The 21,559-nt window shown below is 36.9% G+C and overlaps 1 protein-coding gene across 14 annotated transcripts in view; it reads left to right on the top strand.

The window, feature by feature from the left end:
• The first annotated feature begins 662 nt into the window (after positions 1–662).
• Positions 663–21,559, top strand: part of Numb (NUMB endocytic adaptor protein) — a 162,662-nt gene continuing 141,765 nt past the window's right edge. For 4 of the 14 annotated variants that reach the window (XM_078050485.1, XM_078050482.1, XM_078050487.1 and 1 more), the window contains exons 1-2: positions 692–809; positions 7,698–7,774. The gene's annotated coding sequence lies outside the window, so the exon portion shown is untranslated. Of the gene's footprint in view, positions 810–985; positions 1,007–1,628; positions 1,649–7,697; positions 7,775–10,923; positions 10,943–21,559 lie in introns of those variants that run through there. The other 10 variants (XM_040275550.2, XM_040275552.2, XM_040275549.2 and 7 more) reach the window with 7 other exon arrangements.

The raw sequence follows: 21,559 nt of genomic DNA, 5'->3' as shown, positions 1-21,559 counted from the left end.
TTGTCAGAAGCCCTTTAGGAATGAGTCTGGAAGCTGGAGAGCTCTCGAGGTTACACTTCATTTTATTGACGACTTATATAATCGCAACTGAAGTGGACTGTTTGCTGCTAAATAGAATGCTGCTCTTTGCCCTTTAGCATGGAGATTCCCGAAAAGAACTTCAAGGAAACTGGGAGCATTGGGACCTCAAGGAAAGGGGAAAATTTTATCTCTACAGTACCTTTCTTCCAGGGGATTAGAAATACTTCTTAAGCACAACCTCTGGTATTGGTGTTTTGCAAGGGTTACCTCTATGAGTAAGTTGGCACTGATAAGCTTCGCCTTGTAGGAAGGGAGCCGGAGAAGGGGAAGAGTTTTCATTCCACAACAAAGAGTTAACCCTTCCCCAGAAACCTCGGATGTGAGTGTATGCCCCTTCTTGGCTTTCTACTGCGCAACCAAACTGCACAAGCTTGAACCAACCGTGGTGGTCACATCCTTTGCCAGTTAACTTAACAGACACTTCAAGCAGCCTATCAAAACTTCGAACTGCCCAACTATCAACCAATTACAAATAAAGCTTGGTCTAAGGCTCTCCAAGTCCGGGCGGGGGCGAATACACGGTCCAGGAAAAGGGGCGTTAAAGACGCGATGATGGGCGGGTAAATTGAACCAATCATAGCAGAGAGCCGCCGCCCCACGGTCCAATGGATAGGTCGGAAGTATGATATAGGGTGGGCCTGTTGTCATGGGGGAGGTGGTGGCGCTTGGTGGCTACTGGCGGCCGAGGTAGAGGCAGCAGCCCGGGAGTTGGTCGGGGGCCCCGGCAGGTGAGTGCTGTAACGTGGGCCTCAGGTCTGGAGGCCGTGGTGGGGTGGAAACTCCAGCTCAGCGCTCTGGAGGCGGAGGCCGGAGGAAGGGGGCCTGGACTACGGGCCGGGTTGGGGCCGGGGCCAGGGCGGAGGCGAGTTCGCCCTGACTGGGCTGGTGGGAGAATGGCCCGGTTCCTGGAGTTCGCGCTGGGAAGGTAGGCTGGCGCCGGACACCAGCAGGTCAGGCTGGGAGGTCCTTTGGGACATCCCGCTGCTCGGGTCTGGGGCGCTGACTGCGGGCGGCTGTGTAAGAGGTAGCTCCCTGAGGAGACGTTAGCGACTGGGGTCCCAGAGAGAGGGGGGTGACTCGGGGTGACTAGTCCGAGGGCGGGGTGATTTGGGAATAACTAGGACGACTTGGGAGTGAGAAGGGGAGACCCCGAAAGCTCGGGAGCAGCGGGTGCGGCCAGAGCTGGGGGTCAAGGGAACTGGGAGTGGCCCCTATGGGAGAGAGAGGGAGGTGGGGAGCCCGAGGGCGGCCGGGGTCCGGAGTGACAGGGGGCGGCCTGGGTCCGAGTGGGACGTCTGAGGAAAGGCACTGAGCCGGGTGAGAAGTCTCCTGAGAAAGGCGGCCGTCCGGAGGGGAAGGGCCCCTGCGGAGATGGCGAGCGGCGGGTCTTCCGAGGGTCGGACCCGCTGAGACCTTGAACCGTCTCGGGGGAGGAACCGCTGCGCCCTGCCCCCTCCCCCCCCCCCCTTCGGCTAGTTTGGGATCAGAGACCCGAGACCGGACCGGCAGCTTGTGGATCTGAAGATCCCCGGGACACGAGGAAAGAAATCCTCGAGGAGTAGATCGGGTGAGGGTTCCGCGGGGAAGTGGAAGTTCCCTCCAGCGAAATGGAGTGGAGGTGGGTGGAGGTGGGAGGGGAAGAGTAATTTCCCTGTAGGAAGGGAGTAGTAGACGCCGCCAGCGAGCGAGAAAGTTGCGCAGGAAGAGAGTAGTGGTCCTGTGGAGACTAGCCAGGACAGTAGATAAGCGAAATTAATGGTGGTGCCAGTAATAGGTTCTAAGGTCTTCAGAAAGGCTAGAAACTTCAGCTTCATAATTAATACTAAGATCCCATCTAGGACCAGAGAAAAGGTCCTAAAAAGCAAGGTTAAGTAACTTGCATTCCACTGCTTTAGAAATTTGTTTTAGGACGACAGCCATAATACTAGAAAATAAGGACGTTGACAGGACGGGGAATTTGAGAGGGGAAAGGGGAGGAGTACTTGAACCAAGGGAATGGAACTGGGGACTTGATCAGAAGGAAGATATTCATGACAAGGATAGGCATACCCTGCTAAATTGAAAATAAATTTAAATTCTAGTTCCACCACCTGGCTTGATCAGCTTAACTCTGTGTTTTTTTTCTCATCTGTATATTAGGGAGACTGATAGTTTTTTGGTTTTGTTTTGGAGTGTTGGATATTGAACCCAGGGCCACAGGCGTGATAGGCAAACACTTTGTCACTGAGCAACATCCCTGACTCTTTCTAAAAATTTTTATTTTGAGATAGAGTCTTTTAAATTTCCCAGGCTGGCCTCGAATTTAGTGAGCCTTCTGCCTTACCCTCCTGAAAAGCTGGGATTGCAGGCATGCCCCATGGTGCCAGAATTCTCCCAATTACTAACAGTTTTTATTTAATAGGGTTCTAAATTTTTATTTATTTTTACATGTTAGTGTTTGTAGAGCTTTTAGACTAGTGACTGGAACATAGCACTGTGAATTGGATTGTTGAGTAGAGGCTAAAGATCTGAGTTTTTAAGGTGGAGATCTTCAAACTTTTTTTTTTTTTTTTTTTTTTTTACCTCAGAATCACTTGCTAACTACAGATTGTTTGGCCCCACCTGGGGTTTGTTTTTGTTTGTTTTGTGGTATTGGGGTTTGAACCCAAGGCCTGGTGCAGGCTAGGTGAGCAGTATCCCACTGAGCTGGGCCACAAAAGGGGTGGGTACCCCTTTTAAATTTTGTTTTGACTGCTGGTCTCACTAAATTGCCCAGGCAGCCCTAGAACTTGTGATCCCCCTGCCTCAGCTTTGAGTAGCTGCAATTACAAGCAGGTGCCACCATGCTGGGCTCCACCTGGGGTTTCTGATTCAGTAGTCTGGGGTGGGACCCAAGAATTTATATTTATCTCAAGTGATGCTTATGTTGGTTAAGGGACTGTACTTTAAGAACTACTTGCTTTTAAGGAAATAGTAATAATTAGCAGCCTGAAACTACCTGCCCATCCTGCAAAAGAAACAATTAGAGGCAAATTGCAAAAAGGATCCTATTATAAAGGATAGGTGACACCCCCCCCCCCCCTTAAATATATTTCATGCTAGGCAAGTCTCTACCACTGAACTACACCCCCAGCCCCAGGATACCCTTTATTAAGCCTGTTTTTAAAACTTTGGATCATGATTAGTTAGTAATTTATAAAATCAAATTTCCAGATTACATCAGCATGGGAAATACAATGAAGAAGAACAGAATAAACTAGTTGGTAAGGAAAAGTATTATTTTGGGAAATTTCTCAAACATGTTTGTACTAGGTCACAATGTAAAATGAAATTTTAAATTCAAAGTTTGAGAAACTCTTGAGCCATTCAGTATAGTAAGAGCAACTCTCTAATATCTAAGCGCTGGGTTATTTACTCATAGATCTTTACATGGTTATCCTATCTCAGATGATGACATTTCATTAATTTTTTTGGTTTCTGATTTGGTTTCTCTTGTGTTGGTGTTATATATTGTGTTGTGCCTCTGACTCCATATTTTTGGATATTGAGAATCTTGCCTTAAGGACTTAAGAGAAATTGCTGTTTTTCCACTTTTGTTTCACTTGAGCCCTCTTGTTTAACCCCCCCACACTGTACTGTAAAGCATTGTCTGTAATAATAATCATAAAATATAAAAACCCTAAGTATACACAGATGTATTGACAGTAAACAACTGACACTGAAATATTTGAGAACATTTCAGGTATGGAAAGTAAGCAAAAATAAAATAAGAAACATTTCAAAACAAAGTGAAAAGGTATTTTGTGTTTAGACTGTCAAAATATTTTCTTGGCTTTTTTCTTGACCTAATACAAAATACATTTTTAAGGAAACCAGCAATATGATTTCTAGCTTTCTGTAGAGAGAAGAAAATGGTGTTAATACTTGACAGAAAAATGCACTGGGATAGAGGCTTACCTACAAAGACAATTGTTTATTAAGGAGGAGCTTTTGTTTCATTGGTTTTCTCCCCAGAGAGTGAACTGGTTGTGGCATATGTTGTAAATTTAACTTGTTTGAGGAACCTAAAGGTAATCCACAGTATTTATGCAAAGTTATATTAAGAATATGTACATTGGGCTGGGATTGTGGCTCAGTGGCAGAGTGCTTGCCTCACATGTATAAGGCACTGGATTTAATCCTCAGCACCACATAAAAATAAAATAAATAAATAAAAGTATTGTGTCCATCTACTAAAAAAATTTTAAAAGAAGAATATGTTTTATGTTTTTCTTGATTTGATTTTTTTTTTTGAAAACTAGATGGCTTATTTGAAAAAAAGATAGAGTTGATTTAGATCTGTTTTTATGGATATGAGAACAAAAATCAATATTGAAAACTGAAAGAGATCCTTGTAGCTTTCTTTACAATTTTTAATCCAGGATATTATATAACCTTTCATTAATTTTTTATGAAGTTGTGAAAAAACTATTTCCATAGCTTTACATCAAGATTTTTGGATAGTTTTTTTTTCCTTTAAAAAATGTAATTTGAGGATTGGGGTGGTGGCTCAGTGGTAGTGTGCTTGCCTAGCATGTGTGAGGTACTGGGTTCTATTCTCAGCACCACATATAAATAAATGAATAAAGGTCCATCAATAACTAATGGAATTTTTAAAAAATATAATTCGATTACAAGTATTTCTATTTCTTTAAAAAAGTTTATGCTTTCCAGCCTTCAAATAACATATTTGAAATCAAAGGCAAAAGCAGGTTTTTTTTTTTTTTAAACAAAACAAATGTACTGAGTTTTTTGTCACAAAGTTTCCATAGATGAAAGCTTTTGATTTCTTGAATTGAGTTAAATGGAATATCCCTAACACTTTCAGTCATTTTACATTTATATAGATCACTCATTTCTACACCAAGTGATGGAAAAATGTAAAATCTTAAATATGGGGGAAAAAATCTAGAAGTTCATTCTACATAATTGTGAACCTTGAACAGTTTGGTTACTTAATAAATGGACTTTATTCAGTTGAATTATTATTTATCCATAATTTAATCATACTTATCTATAAATAGCTTTAATTGCTCAACTCATTTTTCAGTGAGATCTGTTAAGCTATAGTTGAATCAATTGTGTTTTTTTAAATCCCAAAGAAACTGTGTGCTCCTAATTGTATTATTTTGTGAGATTCAGTTTCACTTACCAAGATTTATTCAGATAAATGATTTTTTTAAAATGGAAGTTTAATTAATGAGTTAATCAAGTTTATTTTCTATTTCATAGAAGTTTTATCCTTTTTTAAATAAAAGAAATTGTTTTTGCATTTTATTTTTTAAAGAGAGTGAGAGAGGAGAGAGAGAGAGAGAATTTTTAATATTTATTTTTTAGTTCTCGGCGGACACAACATCTTTTGTTGGTATGTGGTGCTGAGGATCGAACCTGGGCCGCACACATGCCAGGCAAGCGCGCTACCGCTTGAGCCACATCCCCAGCCCTGTTTTTGCATTTTTTAAAAAATATTTTTTATTTGAGGATGGACACAATGCCTTTATTTTATTTATTTTTCTGTGGTGCTGAAGATCAAACCCAGTGTCTCACACATGTGAGGCAAGCACTCTACCAATTAGCTATGACCCCCAGCCCTGCATTCTTCTTTTTTTTTTTTTTTATAACCTTTATTTTATTTATTTGTTTTTATGAAGTGCTGAGGATTGAACCCAGAACTTCACATGTAATAGGCAAGCACTATACCACTGAGTACACCCCCAGCCCAAATCTTATCCTTTTTCACCCAACCCCTACCCATGGGATGGAATGTAGGCCTTTATCACTGAGCTACATCTCTTATTTTTCATTTTGAGGCAAGGTCTCCCTAAATTGCCCAGGCTGGCCTAGAACTTGTGATCGTCCTATCTGTCTCCCAAGTCTCTGTGATTACAGGCATCTGGCTGCTGTCAACTACCCATACATTAAATTTTTTTTTTTTTTTGTACCAGGGATTGAACCCAGGGGCACTTAACCACTGAGCCACATCCCCAGCCCTTTTAAGAAATATTTTATTTAGAGACAGGGTCTTGCTGAGTTATAGGGCCTCACTAAGTTGCCAAGGCTGGCTTTGAACTCACGGTCCTCCTGCCTCAGCCACCCAATCTGCTGGGATTACAGGCATGCACCACTGTGCCTGGCTCATACATTAAATCTTAATGGAAATTTTGGTGCCTAAAAATATAGTTATGTAAAGCGCAAAACCTCTGTATCTGGTTTTTAGCTTGCTTCAAGAATTCTGTTGTCAGTCTGGTGTGGTTGTTGACATCTGTTGTCCTGCCTATTTGGGTGACTGAAGCAAAAGGATTGCAAGTTCAACATTAGCCTGGACAATTTTGCAAGACCCTGTCTGGGGGCGAAAAAAAATAAAAAGTGCTGGGTGGTAGAGCACTCCTGGGTTCAATCTCCAGTGTTGGGGGATGGAGGAAGAATTTCTTTATCAGAAAAATCACTTGGCCCATTACCCGAGGTACATGTAAGATTCCACAAATGGTGTGACTATATCATGTACAACCAGAGAAATGAAAAGTTGTGCTCCATTTGTGTACAATGAATCAAAGTACCTTCTGTTGTCATATATAACTAATTAGAACAAATTTTTTAAAAAAGGAAAGGTCACTTAGTAAACTTACCACCTTAAAAAAAGTATTTTATGTAATAAAGTAATTGAAAAGCTACATTTTATTTTGGATTTTCTAAAACACATACATTGTGTTTAATAGATTTTGATTTTTAGGAAGATTTTTAATTCTGGAAGTTTCTGAACCCTAATTTGTATTTTTCTTGAAGGGCTAAGAGAAATGAAATAATGTATTCTCACAGGGTGCAGCCTGAAATCCCAGTGGCTCCCGAGGCTGAGGCAGGAGGCTCACAAATTCAAAGCCAATGTCAGAATTTAATGAGACCCTAAGCAATTTATTATTAAGACCCTGTCTAAAAATAAAAAGGGCTAACCTCTGACCCCCCCCCCCCAAAAAAAAAACTTTCTAAATCAAAAAGAATTTTTTTTTTGCCATCTTATTTTTATCTTGACATTATGGTAAATGCTTTAGTAACAAAATTTAAGCATAACATTGTAAATTTCATTATTATAGGTAGAAATATTATATAGGACTTTAGGATTTATATTCAGAAGTGAGACACAGATAATGATGAATAGTTACTAAATACTAGTACTAGTATTGTTACTAAATACTAGTACACTATTTCCATATATTTTGGAGAATATAAAATTATGCCCTTAGAGATCTTAAAGCAAAAATAAGGAATACTAGAGAATGAGAATACAGACATGTGCTTAAGGAAGAGTCTGGAGAATCTGCAGGAAGTATGTCTAGAGAAGTGAGTGGTTCTTGGCAGTTTTCCTGGAGTGACATATGTAAAGGAGGATGGTCCTATTTGCAGCATTCTTCCATGTACTTATTCTTAGTTCTCTGCAGCTTTAATTGTTATAAATCTTCCTTTGTTTTCTTCCACTCAAAAAATCATGTCAGAATGCAAATAAATAGACTGAGAAGTGCTAGTCCTAGAGAATGAGAGGCTGTGTAGGACCATGTTGATTTATCACTGGGTTTTTTGTTTTTTGTTTTGGTTTGTTTTTGCAGTGTTGGAGATGGAACCAGGTCCTTGAGCATGCTAAGCAAGTGCTCTACCACTGAGCTACATCCCCAGCCTTGAGCATGTGAGTTTGGAAGAGGACTCAACATTATCTCTGCTTTTGCAAATTCTGGGAATAGCAACCATAGCTAGGGCAAGCCTTCCTACTTGTCCTCTCCAGTGGAGAAAAGGATTAGAGGGACTCCCTAGTCATCCTTTTTTTTTCCCCTTGTGCTACTGGGAATTGAACCAAGGGCCTCACACATGATTATTAATTTTTTTTCCATTTAGTTAGGGAAGAAACAGGATTGAAATTTGTAGAACATTGCATGCCTCTGAATAAAGGCAGTCAGGAATGCCAGGAACTAGCAAGCAGGTACCTGTACCACTGAACTACATCCCTGACCCTTTTATTTATTTATTTATTTAATATTTATTTTTTAGTTCTCGGTGGACACAACATCTTTTGTTTGTATGTGGTACTGAGGATCGAACCCGGGCCGCACGCATGCCAGGCGAGCGCACTACTGCTTGAGCCATATCCCCAGCCCATCCCTGGCCCTTTTTAATGTTTTAATTTTGAGACAGGGTCTTACCAGGTGCTCAGGCTGGCTTTGAACTTTCAGTCCTCCTGCCTCAGCTTCCCAAATAGCTAGAATAACAGATGTGCACCACTCTGCCAGGCTTCCCCTTAGTCATGGAATGGATTAATCAAGGAATTGCTGTTAGTAATTAATATTCAGTGACTTCTCCCTTTCTCTTCATCCAAATTCTATTTCTCCCCATTTGCTGGCTGCTACTTTAGATTCTTTTAACTAAAATCAGTCTCAAATTCTCTGATTAACAACCAAATCTTAATTATGGAATCTTGGTTATACTAACATATATATAGTTATCTGAAAATGATTATTAATTTTTTTTCCATTTAGTTAGGGAAGAAGCAGGACTGAAATATGTAGAATAGTGCATGGCTCTGAATAAAGGCAGTCAGGAAAGCCAGGAACTAGCAATCAGGTAAATTTATGACTTAGTTAAGATTGATCTTGGATACCTTTGGCCTTGGCAAAGTCAAAGTTAGCAGTGCTTCATTTGGGTCAGTTGTGCATATGTGTAGCTCTGGTACGTTTTAGTTGTATCATGTGGATAATTTATTAATTGCTTGTAATAGAATTAACTCTTATAAGGAATTTTAGCTCTTAGTATTTCATAATCAAGATTAATCCTTTTATTTTTTTTAAACCTAGAATCTCTTTTTTTAAAAGTTTTTTGTAGTTGTGGATGGGCATAGTATTTTTATTTATTTTTATGTGGTGCTAAGGATCGAACCCAGTGCTTCACACATGTGAGGCAGGTGCTCTACCACTGAGCTGCAGCCCCAGCCCTAAACCTAGGATCTTATAGAACCTCAGAATACCTTGATGATGCAGAAAAATATCTGTCATTGCCACATAATGAAATTGAAAAAGGTAACATTTGTATTCAGAGAAAAGCATGGTAAAAGAGACAAAATTCAAGTTTATAATTTTATGACTAAGTTCTTGAATTCTGATTTTATTAGTTTACTGATTGAGAAGTTTATTTAACTTCTCTTAAATTCAGTTTTGTCATCTGTAAAGAGGAATTTATATATCCTCCTTACTAGACTGATGGTGAGAATTAAATGAAAAGCATTTTGTATAATGCTTTGCTTATAGGAGGCACTGCATTCATGGTATTGTTAATAATTAAAGCAATTTTAGACTTACTATAAATTTCTCTTTGTAAGATAAGTTAATATTCCAGATACTGTGATTATAAGCAATATGGTATTTAAGAAAAACACTTGACTTTAAAACTTTACATGTATTTTAGGCATTTATTATCTTTGTGAATGATTTAGATAGTGGATTAGACATATTTTAGAAGGAGACAGATGAGGCTAGCCTTGGGTGGTCAGAGGCTGTATCTCTAGCATATTACATGGTGTTCTAAGCATATGAGTGTTTGGTTAACAGTGGGGAACCACTAACCCTATTACTAGAAAAAACAATTGAATGTTAATTTTATTATCAAAATCATTGCTTTTATTGAATGACTTTATTTAACAATATTATTAATGATTTTAAATTAGTTCTAAATGCCAGTTAGAATCAGCTTATTTCGGGGCTGGGGATGTGGCTCAATCCGTAGCGTGCTGGCCTGGCATGCGTGTGGCCCGGGTTCAGCCCAGGGTGGATCCTCAGCACCACATACATACAAAGATGTTGTGTCCGCTGAAAACTTAAAAAAAAAAAAAAAAGAATCAGCTTATTTTTCCCAAGAGTTAACACATTTTTATAAAAGCTGGGCCAGGTATCTTGTGCCTCCTGTTCCAGCTATTTGGGAGGCTGAGGCAGGAGGACACCTAAAGCCCAGGAGTTTGAGGCTAGTCTGGGGAACATGGTGAGATCATGTCTCAAAAATTAAATAGTAAGAAATAAAAATTGAAAACAACAACAACATTTTTCTTCACAATTCAAGTAGAATTAGATTTTTATTTCAGAAGTTAAGCCCTGTATCTTCCTTAGTAAAGAATTTGGTCAGAGGTGAAAGAAGAATCTTTCTCTCAGCTACTCAGGATCTAAGGCAGGAGGATTGCAAGTTTGAGGCCAGCCTGGGCAACTCGGCAAGACCCTGTCTCAACAACAACAACATGAAAAATGCTGGGAATGTAGTTCAGTGATAGAGCACCTGCCTGACATGTTTAATTCCCCAGCGCTGGGTAGGGTAGGGTGGGGTGGGGGAATCTGTATGTGTGGAAAGCTGCTAAAAAGTTATTTTGTTTTTAAATTGTCTGATGAAAAGTAGGTATGCATTTTCCATCGCATTCATGATGTAATGACTTTCTTTAAATTTCATCAATAAACTTAATTTTTGAATGGTTAACTATTTTAAAAAGTTGACAATCTTATTTTTGAAAATTATTTATTGGCAGTATGAAAGAATATTTCCTATCATAGTTTAAAGTCTTCCTTACTCTTGCAGTGACAGCATTACCATGTACTATATTGAAAATATTGGTAAGAAAATGAACTTCAAATGTTCATTTACATGACTGATCATCTTTTCTTCCTTTTTTTCCCCTCTATGGTGCTGGGATTGAACTCAGGTCCTTGCTATACTACTGACCCACAACTCTAGCCCATTTTTTTTGTTTTATTTTGGGACAGATTCTCCCTGGTTGCCTAGGCAGGCCTCCAACTTGAGAACTTCCTCCTTCAGCTTCCTGAGTCAGGTTTGTAGGTGTGCACCTTTGCCACTGGGTTCTGCATAAATGAACTCTTAGCTTTATTCAGTTTTCTCACCTGAAAAAATTAATTGCTTTGAGGATTATTTGAGATAATCCATGTAAAGTTAAACAGTTTAACATAGTGCTTAGCTCACAGTAAATATCTCAGTAAGTGTTGGTTATTGTTGCGAGGATCCAGCATTTTTAGTGGAGCAGGTCGGAGGTAAAAACTTTTTTTGTGTTTTTGGAAGGGACTGTAAGAAAGACTTATGCATTAAGTTGTACTATGAAACTTAAACTTAAGTTGACATGTAAAGGAATCTTGATTTCTCCTGACTCATATTTTCAGTTATCCTTGGAAAAACTTGAATCTTCATCATTTTAATTCAGCTATGTTTTGCTTTTAGGTCACAGTAAATTCTTATCGGCATGACTTATAGCTAATCACTAAACTCTTTTGGAATATGAAGTATAACTATGGAACTTATTAGATAAATTTTTCATTAGATTTCTATTTTATATGCTAATATTTAAGTATTGAGTCTCCTTGGCATTGAATATCCTTATCAACAGTTTTCAGTCTGTTACCTGCAAAATTGGGGGTAGGTGTTTTCTGCAGTAGAATTCTACAATCTATTATGTTTATCAAATATTATCTGTATACTAAAGTAATATGTTCTAAACATACATGTGTATGTATACTTTCATTATTCAAATAAATATTGAAATGGATTTTTAAAAAAATCTCTATTTTAAAGACTAGACTGAATTCAGAGTAGCTTTGGTTATTTCCACGATTTATTCAGCTATTACTAAGTGTGGTCACTTATAATATTTTGGCTTTTAAGGGCTGGGGATGTAGCTCCGTTGGTAGAGTGCTTGCCTCACATGCACAAGGCCCTGGGTTCAATATTTTGGCTTTTAAAAATGCTTGCCATACATAAAAGCTCTCAGATTACTCTTTCTACTTTTTTTTCTTACCCAAATGTACCATTTCAGAAACAATAATATATATTTCTTCCCCCAACAGAGCATATACATTTTTGACAGTTTTATTCATGTTTGGCATAAATGAAACTGTACATAAAGTATAGTTTGAACTTATATATGCATTCAAGGCAAGACCATACTTATCACTCCCAAAATTGTTGTGCTTTTCTTTTTCTTTTTGGTACCAAGGTTTGAACCCAAGGGCACTTATCCATTTCTTTTTATTTTTTATTTTATTTATTTAAAAAAATTATTTTGTGTTTTGCTGAGGATTGAACCCAGTGCCTCACACATACTAGGCAAACACTCTACCACTGAGCCACAACCCCAGCCTTATTTTTTATTTTGAGACAGGGTCTTCTAAGTTGCTTAGAGCCTCAATAAGTTTATGAGGCTGGCCTCTAACTTGTGATCCTCCTGCCTCAGCCTCCTGAGCCACTGGGATTATAGGTGTGTGCCACCATGCCTTACTTCTTTCTGTGCCTTTTTGTAGTCCATCCCTTTCCCCTACTGGAAACAACCCTGATCTGCTATCCATCATTATACATTAATTTGCATTTCCCATAATTCTATGTAAACAGAATCATAGGGTGTGTGTGTGTGTATGTATATATATATATATAATTTTTTTTGAGAGAATCCATATGGCTTTTTTCACTGTGCCTAATTAGAGATCTATCCATTTTTTTTCTGTATGTCAATAATTTATTCCTTTTTATTGACGAGTAGTATTCCATTATATGGATGTATTGTGTGTGTAATTTTTTTATGCTGCTGAGGATTGAACCCAGGACCTTGCTCATGCTAGGCAAATGCTCTGCTGCTGAGTTATACCCCCAGCCCTGCATGTATTACACTTTAAAATACAAACTTTTTTCCCCCCCAATAATAGATTTTGGATTTCTACTTTTTGCCTATTCAGATAAAACTGATATGAACCATGTACAGGTTTTTGTATAGATACGTATTCATTTCTTTTTAGTAATTTCATAGCAGTGGAATTGTTGGGTCATATAGTAACTTCAAAGTTAGCTGCATCCTGGAAATGGAATCTACAGCTTTGGAAGTACTAGCTCTGCCTCTGAGCTAGACCCCTGCCCCCCGGTTCCCCCCTGGCTTTATTTGTTTTTTGATTAGAATAATTCTAGCAGGTTAAGTTGAAATTCTGGTTTTGATTTTAATTTCCCTGATGGTTGATGATGTTGAGAATCTTTGTGTGCTTATTGACTATTTGTATGTCTTTGAAGAATTATTGATTTTGACATTTGTCCACCAACAAATTTGAGTTGTCTTTATTGAATTATAAAACTTCTTTATATATTCTGGATATAAATCCCTTTTCAAACACAATTTTTTTTTAAGAGAGAGAGAGAGAGAGAGAGAGAGAGAGAGAGAATATTTAGTTCTCGGCGGACATAACATCTTTGTTTGTATGTGGTGCTGAGGATCGAACCCGGGCCGCATGCATGCCAGGTGAGCGTGCTACCTCTTGAGCCACATCCCCAGCCTAAACACAATTTACAAATATTTTCTCCCTTTATACAGGCTGTTTTTTCTGTTTTTTTTTTTTTTCTCTCGTAGTGTTGGGCGTTGAACCCAGGACCTTGCGCATGCTAGGCAAGCATTCTCACACTGAGCCACATGCCCGATTCTACTTAGCATTTTGAAAGAAACTTATTCTTTGTTTATAGAATATTTAACTCTAAATTGGGCTTTTAAAAATAGCATTAAATATTCTCTTTTGGAGATCTTTTTTTTTAAATTTTTTTTTTTCGTTGTAGATGGACACAATAACTTCATTTTGTTTATTTAATTTGTGCTGAGAATCAAACCCAGTGCCTCACACATGCTAGGCAAGCGCTCTACCACTGAGCCACAACCCCAGCCCCTCTTTGGAGATCTTAAGACGAAAGAGCATACATTTTTAAGAGTATTTGAGTTTACATGTCTCATCTCTACTTAAAGAGTTATGTTCTTTTAGAATATGGGGCCACTTCTTTGTCAAGTAAGAACTAATTTCCTGGGAAATCAGATTGCTGGCTTGACTTCTTGTGGTGCCTTTCTCTTCTTTTGTTTCTTTTAAAAGAGCTGAGCCCAGTCCTGTGGAAAATCACAAAATCATCTAATTATTTTCTCTAGTTCAGATTGGTTTATATTTGCATTGTACTGAATTTTATAATTTTTCTAGACTATAGATTTGTTAGCTTACCCTGAAGGCCTCTGACTTCATTTACTAAACTAAGTATTCATGTCTGAAATAACGCTCATGTTCTTTTTGTCCCCTGCTGCCCAGTAGACTAGCTAGTGCAAGTTGTCTCTTGTGTCCTTTTTATGAAGCCCAAAGTACTTGTGAAGTAATTATCATAGTTTCCATGATATTGATCCCTAATTCATTTAAAAAAAAATCACCTCAAAGAGGGGATGTGTGTTGAAAAAAACTGGCTAATGGGGATATGGAGAACAAATATTTGCTTATTTGATAGGGAGAAAATAGTAACTGGTTTTTGAAATTTGTATATATTTGATCACTAGTGGAACATTTAAAATATCATAGGGGCTGGGGGCAGGGAACTCCGTGGTAGAGCATGGATTTAGTTATGAATGAGGCCCTGAGTTCAATCCCCAGCAAAGTAAATAAATTAATTAATTAATTAAATAAAATCATTAACCTTGTAGTAGTCAAACCTTTAAATGAAGTTACTTGTTCCTATTCTTTATTTTTCTCTTGGGTAATCACAAATTCTTAGGTGGTGTCTAAGGATGGACATTCTTCAAGCCTATAACTTACCTGCAGAAAGTTGTCTCATGTCTGTTTCAAATCAAGTTAGTTTTTGGCCTCCCTCTCATGAACTACTCTCCGATTTTATGTTTTTGGGTTTCACAGAAATGGAATCATACCATATGTACTCTCTTTTTTTTTTTTTTTTTTTTTTCTAGCAGCTTTTTTGGATGGGAGAGAATAACTGAGAATTGAACCCGGGGCACCTTACCCATTGAGCTATATCCCCAGCCCTTTTTGTTTTTTATTTTGAGACAGAGTCTTGCAAAGTTGCTCAAGGCCTTGTTGAATTGCTGAGGTTGGACTTGAACTTGGCATTCTCCTGCCTCAGCCTCCCAGGTTCTGTGCCTAGCTTTATCTGACTTAACATGTTTTTGAGATTCATTCATGTTATTGTGTATATTAATACATTGTTTTTTATTTCTGAATAGTATTCCCTTTTTCATATTTTTTATTTTTATTAATGAATAGAAAATTGCAAACTTCAATTGCAAACCACAATTCAAGTATTAAATTTATCTGAAGTCTAGGCTTTATCTTTAATCCTAAGATACCATTTCTATCATAGTCAATTAAATCCAGTCTTCTTTTTATACATGGGGAATTTTGGAAAATACAGCTTTGTTAGGATGAAAATGGATAGAAGTTAGCATAGGAATAAAACATATATGCAAATCCATATCAGAGTATCACTCAATAAAACTCTGGGACTTGTTTGCTTCCAAAAGCACTAATTTAAAAATTTCTCAATAGTTTATAGTGGCAAGAAAACTCAAGTGAGTTATTAAACAAAAAATAAGGATGTTTTCAGAACCAAAATGATCTTCAAGTAGGGATTGTTTAAAATGCATTTTAAGAATTTGAAGAAAATAATAAGATATGCTCATTGAATAGTAAATTCTATATCGTAATTGTAGACAACAGATACTTCCTAGGCGGCACAGTATTCCATTTTATGAATACCCCTCACTGTTCTTCCATTTCTATTTTTAATAAACATTTTTGTTATTTCCAGTTTTGGGCTATTTGAATAAGATTGCTGTAAACATTCCTCTACATCTTCATGAACATATTTTATTTCTCTTTGGTGAATACCTAGGAGTAGAATTGTTGGGTCCCAGGATACATGTTTAACTTTTATAAGAACTTGTCAAAAGTGGTTATATCATTTATTTTTAAGCATTTTTTTTTTTTAGTTATCAATGTACCTTTATTTTATTTATATGTGGTGCTCAGAATCGAACCCAGTGCCTTACACATGCCAGGTAAACACTCTGCCACTGAGCCACAACCCCAGCCCATATCATTTAAAAAATATTTTTAATTATAAATGGAAACATACCTTTATTTTATTTGTTTTTTTATGTGGCGGTAAAGATCAAACCAGGTGCCTCACATGTGCTAGGCAAGCCCTCTGTCGCTGAGCCCCAACTCCAGCTCAAAAGTGGTTATATCACTTTATACTCCACCAGCAGCATGTGAGATCTTGTTGCTTTACATTCTTGCCACCACTTGCATTGTTAATATTTTATCCATTTTAGTTTTTATGAAGTAATGTTTTAGAGTGGGTTTTATTTACATTTTCCAGATGACTAAAATAATAAGAACTTACTTGTTTTGGTTAAAATCTTTGAAAAAAGCAATTTTGCCATTGATGGTAAATGTCGTGTGTGTGTGTGTGTGTGTGTGTGCGCGCGCACACGCACGCACTGGGGATTGAATCCAGGACCTTGCACATGCTAAACACTTGCTCTACTACTGAGCTACCCCCAGCCCTGTAAATAACTTAATAAAAGGTTCATTGAGTTTCATTACTCTCTATGGGTCTAGACATTAATTTGGTATTTAAGATAGAGATTAATTTGTAATTAATGCTAAATTGAAAATCAATTATTCCAAGATTTTTTTAGAAATTGCATATTGTGGAAATCCTTATTGATTTCTTGGCATTAAGTAAATATTTGCTATTGATTAGTATTAATGGAAACTTTGATAATTAAAGGACAAATGGAAGACTGCAGGCTGTGTTTTATATAGCTGCCTTTTGAATTTGGTATATTGAATCATTGGCTTAGGAATATTAAAATTGCATAATCTGGTTGGGAAACTATTTGAGCCACATTCGAGAACTATAGTAAGGCATTAAACGACAGCAACAACAATAATACTATCAGTAGCTAATGTTATATTCCAGGAATTGTTCAAGTGCTTTACTTTCATTAATTTAATTCTCTCAGTGGACCCTTCTTATTTTCTAGTGAAGGAATCAGAAACAGGATGGGTAAAAAAAAAAAAAAAAAAAAAAAAAATTCCCAGTATCTCAGAGCAGGTGGAGACAGGTATTCAAACCCATGTGATTAGACTCCAGATCACATCCTTTAGCTTTCATTGCTAACGTCATTTAAATTCAATGCAATCGATTTTGTCTTTAGAACATATCATTATGTGGTAATGATGGCCCAAGTTTAAGCTGAGATTTGTGAGTTAACAATTAGCCTCTTTATCACTCTCTTTCTCTTCACTACCAACATTCCTGTCATATCCAGGAAAGTTTTATCTGAATTAACAGAAAATTTCATTGAGATTGAGGACTTTCTTAGAGAAGATGTAATTTCTCTCTAAACCATAATTGAGTAATTGAGTCTTAGAATTGGAACAGCTACTTTTAGACATTCTTCAGATCTTTGTGAAATTTCTAATTGTCAGTGTTTATCATAACATCTCCTGCTGAGTGTCGTGGCTCACATCTGTAATCCTCGGGACACAGGAGGCTGAGGCAAGGGGATCACAAATTAGGGACCAGCCTTAGCAATTTAGTGAGGCTCTGAACAACTTAGTAAGACCCTATCTCAAAGTATACAAATTAAAAGGGTTTGGGGATGTAACTTAGTGTTAAAAGGGCCCTGGGTACAATCCCCAATATGAAAAACAAACAAACAAACAGACCCCCCCCAAATCCTCTGGAAACTGAGTGAAATATGAAATTGATGAAAAGTGTTTGGCTTAATAATTGATCCTAATGAAGTTATACCTAAGTACTTGGTATTCAGGGGTAATCTGTTAATACCTGTGACACAAGAATGGTAGTTGTTAAAACTCTTTGTTGTTTTTTTTTTTTATCCTGAATTGTCTGCATACTGAAACCATGTAACTAGTTTTTGTCATTAGTTTGGGTTTAGAGAAGATTGATTTTTCCATGGGAAGGCTAGAGTTTTTGGCCAGTTGCCTTGAAAGAGGATCTGGGGATCTAAGGAAATGAAAGTATATATTTGGCTGTTTCCTTCATCACACCTTTTAATGGCTTCCATTACTTCTGATTTGATATTCTTATTGCTACCATGGATGGCTTAAAGAACTTGGGGTGAATGGAAATGTTCATGTATGTGTTGAATATGTGAATGTAAATTTATTAATCATAAGGTAGGAGTTTAATTCCTGTACTGTCATATTCTTTGATTTGGCTAACTACCTTCTGGGTTTCTGTTTCTTCTTTTATAATGTGATGTATTGGACTGGATGATATTTAAAGTTTTTTTTTTTTGGTGAAATATTTCAGTTATTCTAAAAGTTATTATGAGTAATTTAATGAATATAATTGTTGATTTTCCTCCTGATAGTGGAGATACAACCCAAGGACTTGCATATGAAAGGCAAGTCCTCTACTACTGAGCTACACCCTCAGCCCTTTAATTCTATTTATTTATTCTACTGAGAATTGAACCTAGGAGCACTCTACCACTGAGCTACATCCTTAGCCCTTTATTTTAACTTTTAAAAAAAATTTTGAGGTATGGTCAAAGTTATTCAGGCTGGTCTCCAACTTACCTTGGATTTCCTGCCTCAGTCTCCCAAGTAGCTAGTATTACAGGTGTGCCCCACCATGCCTGGATTCAATACATTCTTATTGGATAAATGTAATGAAAATCTAGTTACACTTTTACATATAAGAGTATTTTAAGTGAATATCAGTAAATCAGTAAAATCATTACTAAATTTTGAGTGTGCTGCTAAAATACTTTTTCTTTTAGAAGTGTTTAATTAAATTACTTTAAAATTTTGTCTGGGTATAATACTTAGGAATTTCCTAGAGTCTGCCCACTCCACCCTTTCCTATTATTCCATATTCCCTTTGGTTGACAGTTTTGGAAAGATTATTATTTTTTAAAAAATTGTTTAGACAGGTAGTTTAAAACTACCTTGGGCTGGAGGTATAGCTCAGTGGTAAAGTGCTTGCCTACCACCCATGAGGCCCTGGATTTTATCCCCAGTACCGCAAAAACAAACACACAAACTAAAAACAACAACAACAACAACAACAAAACCAGACTACATTAAAAAGGTGTGGTAAACTGGTGGCATGATGATACATGCCTCTAATTCTAGCAACTTAGGAGGCTGAAACCGGAAGATTGCAAGTTCGAGGTCAACATGGGCAATTTAGAATGATCCTGTCTCAAAATAAAAATATAAAAAGGACTGGAGATATAGCTCAGGAGTAGAGTGCCTCTGAGTTCCATCCCTAATACCAAGAAAAAAATTTTTAAATGCATGAAAATAGTGAATTGTATATCTCAATGAAAAAACTAACAGAATCAAATTTGATTTTGTTGAAGGCCACACTTAAGGTTAACATTTAAGATGATATGAAGGATTAGAAGGAACCACCATGCAGAAAGTTGGAGGTAGGGTATTTTCTGCATGTGGGGAAAATCTAAATTGGGAAAGAGTTTGAATTTTTGAGGAATGGAAGTGAGGCTAGAGCTAAGTGGGTGGTGTGAGGAAGAGTAACTTTTTTTTTTTCCTGGAAATCAACCTAGAGCTTTGCTGCGTGCTACACATGCATTCTATCATTGAGCTATATCACTGAGCTTTCATACTGTGAAATATAAGTTGGATAAGATGGAAATAGGACCAGGAGACTGATGAGAAAGTATAGGGTTTTCATAAATTGATCTCATCAAGAACTACAAATTATTTCTGAGGGCCCACTTGAACAATTGAATTGGAAGTATCAAAGTTTTTACTATGTCATTTTTCTGCTTCCTTCTCATGTACATCCAAAGTGAACAGAATTTTTAATTTATACAGATAACACACTTGGAAACTGCCATTTAAATTAAGATAATTTAAGCCTACATTCTAGCCAAATTGATTAAATATATTCCACATAAGAGTGATTTCAAACACTATTTTAAAGTCTATTAAAAATTTTTGTCTATTTGATAAATACAAATATTTATTAATCAACTTCCTTTGTTAACTTCTACTTTCTTTAAATAGGTCACAGGAAAATCATTTCCTCTGATAAATATCTGTATATATTTAGGATATTTCTGGGAAATTTGTGACATAAGATCTAAACTTGTTTTTCCTTAAAACCATTCAAAAACTCTTACTCATTGTTGGTACAACCCTTTTGGAAAACAGTTTGATAGGTTCTCATGCACAAAATATAATGAGCCTAATCTACTTTTAGATATTTACTCAAATAAAAACTTAGTCTTATAAAAGCCTTACGCTAATGTTGGAATTGCCAAAAACTGGATTCACCAAAATGCACTTTAGTTGATAAACTAATAAACCTTAATACATCCATACAATGAAATATTTTTTGGCACTGTGTTCAACGACATGGATGAATATCAAATATATTATTCTAAGTGAAAAACGCCAGAATCAAAGGCTATGTATGATTCCATTTTTATGATATTTTAGAACAGACAAAACTATAGGGACAGAAAACTAGGGGTTGTCAGAAGTTGGGTGAGGGTTTGACTGCAAAGAGAATGAGGAAATTTTTTTGAATGTTCTATTTGTATGTATCCTCTATCTTGATATTTATAATGGTTACATGACTATGACTATGTATTCCTCAGACCAAGATGTATAGCACTAAAAGGGTGAATTTTAGTAAAAATTATACCTCAGAGTTCTAGCTTTTAATATATTACTCTATTGGGAAGTATTGGAGTATTTCTGAAACATATCAAATGTTTGTTTTTAGATGCTTCTTACGTGATATTTGGGGGTGGGAGAGAGGGACAGGCATTATTAGCACTGATAAAGTTCTTGAAAGCATTATGTAAATGCTGATTATCTTTGTATTTAGCAAATCTTCCTATCATGTGTTTAGAAGGATATTATAGTGTTAGGGTTAGAAAAGGCTGGGATGTAGCTCAGTGGCAAAGCATCTGCCTTGCATTCTCAAAGCCTTGGGTTCATCTCCCAGTTCCAAAAAAAAAAAAAAAAAAAGAAAAGAAAAGAAAAGAAAAGCCCAGTAGACCTTATGAAGTGTCCTCATTTTACAGTAAAGAACTAGAAACTTAGGTAGATGAGTTAAAGCTGCATAACTAGTTGGGGGTACAGGTAGGTCTAGAATGTAAGTTATAGAGTACTAATTTGATGCTTATTTTACTAAAATACACTTTTTATTTCAAGCTATTCTCTCTAGAGACTATTTTTAATTCCTTTTCAAAACCTTTCAATTGTGTCATCCTAAAACTGGAAACCACTCCCTTCCTAGTGGTAGGAAAGTCCTGTGTCTGGTTGATGATAATAAGAGGCTAAATTTGAGATTTCCCACATCATTTAAGTTCGCTTAGACAAAGTCAATAAATTTAAGTATAAAGACACTTTTCCTTAGCTGTGGGAAATCTGAATGCTTAAGTTTTGTAGTTATTGAATAGTGCAAGTTAAAAACAGGCTTTTGTGATTTTTTTGCATATAGAAAAATAATCTTTTATATTATCGTGATTGTTGGTTTATTGGCAAGGTAGAAGAGATTTAAACTTCCTTAGTTACCTTAAGTGATGAGGGCTTATCTTTTAAATGAGGGATGTGAGGGAACACTGGAA

This window comes from Ictidomys tridecemlineatus, chromosome 5 (genome assembly GCF_052094955.1).
Source record: "Ictidomys tridecemlineatus isolate mIctTri1 chromosome 5, mIctTri1.hap1, whole genome shotgun sequence".
NCBI lineage: Eukaryota > Metazoa > Chordata > Mammalia > Rodentia > Sciuridae > Ictidomys > Ictidomys tridecemlineatus.
Note: the sequence above shows the minus strand (reverse complement) of the source record. Positions and strands in the feature narration are given on the sequence as shown.